Raw genomic sequence first — 6,104 nt, forward strand, 5'->3', positions numbered from 1 at the left:
GCATCGGTTTTGTCTTTTTCATTGTAGCTGTACAACTGGCTCACGTTTTTCATCACACCGTCCATCAGGACTCCTTTTAGGTTTCTGTTCTGTCCCCGTCCCACACATGCACACAAACAGACAGCCGGGGGTTAAATAAACTGGCAGACAACCAATTCTTCCGATAAGAAGCTTGGCAGCAACCCAGTAGCTGCTTGCCAAGAACTTTTACTCAATAAACAAAATACACACAGTCAAGAATTGTCCATTTCGTAAAATAAATCCAAGGCTGATAATGTTGTTTCCAAAGATGCAATGTGACTCGATAGTAGTTAGTTTTGTCCATCACAGAGTCTGAATGGCCACCTCACCCCCTTTTATATCCTGTGGGGAGTGGTCCAGTGACTCAGCCTAATCTCTGGCACGCCTTTTCTTCTGTTGCGCGCGCTTATCTCTGCAACGTTGCCGAGGATCCAGCCAAGACTCATTACCCTCATCACTGTCCACCTGTGGCTGTGTGGACATGCTTGGCCCCAGCCCTATCTCTTGCCCTTGAGCGGACACCGAAGGCATTGCCAGAGAGGAGGGTCCTGGAGAGGGAGACCTTGCTAACTCCTCTCCTTCACTCTCGGAGTCCTCTCCTGCCGATGACACAGGCTCAGGTAACGGAGCCACAACAGTTTCCAGGGAGTCCTTGACTTATGACCAGTTGTTTAACAACTATTCGAAGTTACAGTGGTGCTGAAAAAAATAACTTATGACCTATCTTGACACTTGATGACTTTGCAGTGTCACCCACGGTCTGTCCGCCCGCCCCCCCCCCAAAAATATAGGCATTTATTATATGGTTTGTGCAATAGCGAATGGAGAAAATATGACAGTGAAGCCAAAGGAGATGGAGCATTGTCGGCAGAAAGTCTCCTTGGCTTGAGGGACGGGATGGGACAGGAGCCCTTGTAGTCCAGGCCCAACCCCCAATGGTCTATAGTTAGTCTTTGACTTGCAACCATAATTGAGCCTGGAATTAAGGTCATAAATTATGCCAGTGGTTAAATGGATCATCACATCACTGACTGTGGTGGCGCATTGGTCAGAATGCTGTAGTGCAGGCTAACTCTGCTGACTGCCAGCAGTTTAATTCAGACCAGCTCAAGGTTAACCCAGCCTTCCATCCTTCCGAGATCGGTAAAATGAAGACCCAGATTGTTGGGGGCAATAGGCTGACTCTTTAAACCGCTTAAAGAGTGCTGTAAAGCACTGTGAAGCAGTATATAAGTCTAAGGGCTATTGCTATGCTTTCTATATGGATCTATCCTGCTATATTTATTTATTATTTATTTATTATTTAAATTTCTATACCGCCCTTCTCCTTTCGGACTCGGGGCGGTGAACAGCCAAAAATAAAACATTTGTGCACAAAAGTTAAAATAGTTTTAAAATAATTAAATAAAGCTTGGCCCATAATTTAAAACATTTCAATTAAAATCAGTATCAATTTTAAAAACCAATATAAAATCAGGCCAGCCCGGCTAACTGAAAGAAATAGGTTTTAAGGGCCCGATGAAAAGTCCGGAGGTCTGGGATCACTCGTATCTCTGGGGGTAGATTGTTCCAGAGGGTAGGCGCCATCACAGAGAGATCTCTTTCTTCATAGTGTTTTGGACCAGCAAAAAAAAAATAGAGCTTTTAAAAAGTTTTCCTCGGGTCCTTTTTTTTCTTCTTTTTTTCTAAACATGCTTTTCAACTGTATCTTTAATACAGTTTCCATAAATTTTCCAGAAACTGGTCTTGTTAATCAGGCTGTAATATACAGGATTGTCTATCCATCTAGCTACCAGTTATAATCAAGAACAGAACAGAAATAGGGTAGGGTAGGGTAGGGTAGGATAGGATACTTACTTATACTTTACTTTATTTGATTTATATACCGCCCTACTCCCGAAGGACTCCGGGCGGTGAACAGCCAACAATACATACATAAAAAATTTAAAAAGCAGAAATAAAATCGAATTAAATAGTTTGGCCCAGATAGGATAGGATAGGATAAATAGAGCTGGAAGGGACCTTGGAGGTCTTCTAGTCCAGCCCCCTGCTGAAGCAGGAGAACCTATACCATTTCAGATAAATGACTGTCTAGTCTCTTCTTGAAAACCTCCAGTGTTGGAGCAAGCACAATGTCTGGTGGCAAGCTGTTCCACTGGTTAATTGTCCTCACTGGTAGGAAGTTTCTCCTTAATTCCAGGTTGCTTCTCTCTGATTAGTTTCTATCCATTGTTTCTTCTGCCTTCTGATGCTTTGGAGAATAATTTGACCCCCGCTTCTTTATACTGGAATACTGCTTTCCTGTCACCCCTAATTCTTTTTTTTTCTCTAGATTAGCCAAACCCAAAACCTGCAGTCGTTCAACAAATGATCCTGTTTAGGACAGTTTTGTTAATTTACTTTTCAGTAATGTTCTTAGGAAGATGGCTTTGTACATATTTGTGTTTGGGGGAGCTTTAATCAAATTACAGAACTATTCAGGTAATAGATTTACCAGAGTGTTAAAGGAGTTTGATTCTTCAGTATTCTAATACCACTTCCTTTTTAACTCGCATTAAGAAAAAATTTTCTTCACCTCAAATAATAACACTGCATTTATTAAGCTCAGTTGCATAACAGGCTAAAATAAAATATCTAACATGCTGGCTGGGGAATTCTGGGAATTAAAATCCACACATGTTCCAGCTGCGAAGGTCGTCCTAGAGATTTCTTAGGTTAATAAAAGAGCAACCTGTGTCAGTATTTAAATCCAAAATCCATAGGCCTACCATGCTAAGAGGCTGGGGCGGCTAGCAGATGGATACACAAATAATTTTTCTGTCTCTTGCATCATTCATTTCTATTATTCATTCCACAAGAATTGCATTCCTAATATAAGGGATTGATGGAGTGCAATACAGGTAGTCCTCGAATTACGACCACAATTGACACAGGAACCTCCATTGCTAAATGAGACGGTTGTTAAATGAGTCACAATATATTTTAGGACCTTTTTTGCCATGGTTCTTAAGCAAATCACTGTGGTCATGAAGTGAACCACATAGTCACTAAATGAATCCAGCTTCCCCATTGACTTGCTTGTAGGAACTAGCTGGGAAGGTCAGAGATGTTGATCATGTGATCCTAAGATACTGCAAACATCATAAAAATTTATGCCGCTTGGCAAGTTTGTTATGTGACTGCAGGGACCCTGCAATGGTTTTGATTGTGAGGACCTAGTCGTAAGTCTTTTTTTTTTTTTTAGTGTTGTCATAACTTCAAACAGTTGCTAAATGAATGCTTGTATGTAGAGAACCTGCAGTTGGGTTTTCCAACTTCCTGATCATCTGAAGAGGGTGCTCCTTCCCTGTTTCTGGCACATCTCCATTTGGAAAGTTTGAAATATTTCCCTCCATAAACGCAGGATAAGTGGTTTTTTTTAAAATTCAAACATATTTCATCCTGGAAGATGTTTCCTCTGGGACAAGTTTCAACTCTGCCACTCTGAGGATGTAGATCAGGACTCCCCCCAAATCTGATGCCACAGACGATGTACTTCATAGTCAAAGTGCTGCTCTCTGAACTACAATGCAGGGGAGTCAGGGAGAAGCTGAGGAGAGAAGGGGGACGACGACAATGGCTCGTTGTAGGATTATAGATCTGCAACACACAGCATTATGGTCCAGTGTGCAACAAAGCCAGCTTTCTAGTCCTCACTGACCCTAAAGTTTCTTTCAGCAGAAGGATGCGCACAGCTATCTAATCAATAGCTGATTTTGAAAAAACCCTAAGCAGAAGAACAGAACAGAATAACCTTGGAGGTCTTCTAGTCCAAATTCCTGCTTAGACAGGAAACCCTACACCACGTCAGATAAATGGTTATCCAACATCTTAAAAACTTCCAGAGTTGGAGCATTCCCAGTTTCTGGAGGCAAGTCGTTCCACCGATTACTTGTTCTCACTGTCAGGAAATTTCTCCTTAGTTCTAAGTTGCTTCTCTCCTTGATTGGTTTCCACCCATTGCTTCTTGTCCTACCCTCACATGCTTTGGAGAATAGCTTGACATCCCGCACCCCTTCTTCTCTGTGGCAGCCCCTCAAATATAGAGCCTGGTGGTGCAGTGGACTAAATTACTGTTAAAGTAGTATTTAGCTGCCTGCAATTACTGCGAGTTCAATTCTCACCAGGCTCAAGGTTGACTCGGCCTTCCATCCTTCCGAGGTAGGTAAAATGAGGACCCGATTTGTGGGGGTAATAAGCTGACTTTGTATAAAAAATAACACTGTTGGGGGGGGGGGCAAAAGCCCTACTAAGCAGGTATATACAAAAGTATGAAGGCTATTGCTTAAAAGCATTGTAAGCTGCCCTGAGTCTCCGGAGAAGGGTGGCATATAAATGAAACTAATAAAAATAAAATAATAAATAAAATATTGGAAGACAACTATCATGTCACTCCTAGTCTGTCATAATAATGTGAATGATGTAGGAATAGTACAGGGTCAGATATATGAACACTGAAGGACCCTCTTTATTCACATTATTATAAGAAAGAAATGTGCTTGTTTAGAGATTACACTAAGTCAGCTAAATTCCATTCTTGGTATGTAGTGACACGAAATAAAATACGTTTGTTTGCACTTCAGTGGGCCAAATCTAACCCAGATCACAGCAACAGATTTAAGGCCACTGTATCCTGGTGTACTAGATTCTTGGAAAGGCATAAGCATTTGAATTAAAATTACCATATTGAAATCAAATCTGATGTTTTTTAATTTTTATTTGGTGTGCGTTGGAAGAGGGGTAGTCTTATACGGCGAGTATAGCCCAAACCCTATATTTTAACAGGAAAAGTAGGGGGTCGTCTTATACGCCCAGTCGTCTTATACGCCGGAAAATACGGTATATATCTTCTGAGGGGCCTAGTTGTCAAGAATGCAAGGGCATCCATATGAAACAAAAGTTACTTATTATCCAAAGCAGCCATGAATCTACGCATCAGCAATCACAGAACTGAGGAAAGTTGTTTAGCTAAAATAATCTTATGAACTAGAAAATAATGTAGGAATTTAGTAATTTAGAAAGTATCAATTATCATGTAACAAATGTACGTTAACCATATATGGAAAACTGCTGTGCTCACAAAATCCTTTGTCTTGGAGATGTATAAAAGCAGTTGTATCAGAGCTCTTCTTGGTTCATAATTGCAGATACAAATCTGGTTCTGAAACTGCGCAATAAACTGTCTCTGGCCGACCAGGAATGTTGTTTGGTCTCATTAATGTAGGTAAATGCGGCGGATCCAGCTGGATGATCACTGAAGGGCCTTCTTTATTGTAAGAAAGGAAATATGCTTGTTTAAGGGAAGCCAATTAACCAGATGAAAGGCAGAGTATTCCTTTGAAGTAGAAACATTCACAGAGGGGCCCCTCAGTTGTCAGAGATACAAACATTTGGTGATATACAGTTTGAAGGTTAAAGAGATCAAAGGATGACCACATGTAATATCAACAAGAGATAATTTGAATCCATGCTTCAGTAATTGGCAAAAAGAATTATGACTGTTGGCAAAGAAAATTTATTAATTGGGAAGTGTCAATTAAAAATGACAAATGCATATGATCATATTAACTGCTGAGTTAACAGAATCCTTTGTTTGAAGCTGTATAAAGTTGGACTCTCGTGTTCATTACTTTGCTCACATTCTTTAGGTAGCAATACCTGTCTGAACCTTATTGCAATAATAAAGCTGACTCTTGTCTGCCCCCGAAGGGATGTCTCTTAATTCCTTCCTTCCATAACATCATCATTCCATAACAAGAATAAACAGACCACACCAGACAAGCAGGGTGGGCCCTATTGGGGAACTGGTTGGGAGAAATCCATCTCAGGGTTATTAGGGTTGAGCAGCTTTCTCCACATTTGATACAAATCTCCTGCTGGAGCAGGGGGCTGGACTAGAAGACCTCCAAGGTCCCTTCCAGCTCTATTCTGACTGACTGACTGACTGACTGAGTCGCCCGGCCGGTCCCAGACGGCTGCGGGAAAGAAGGCAGAGCCGCGGCCGGTCGGGAGGGGGCGCCCGCGGCCTCCCTTCCGCCGATCTA

The sequence above is a fragment of the Pantherophis guttatus genome, chromosome 2 (genome assembly GCF_059756535.1).
Source record: "Pantherophis guttatus breed Tessera chromosome 2, ASM5975653v1, whole genome shotgun sequence".
In the NCBI taxonomy this organism is placed as follows: Eukaryota; Metazoa; Chordata; class Lepidosauria; order Squamata; family Colubridae; genus Pantherophis; species Pantherophis guttatus.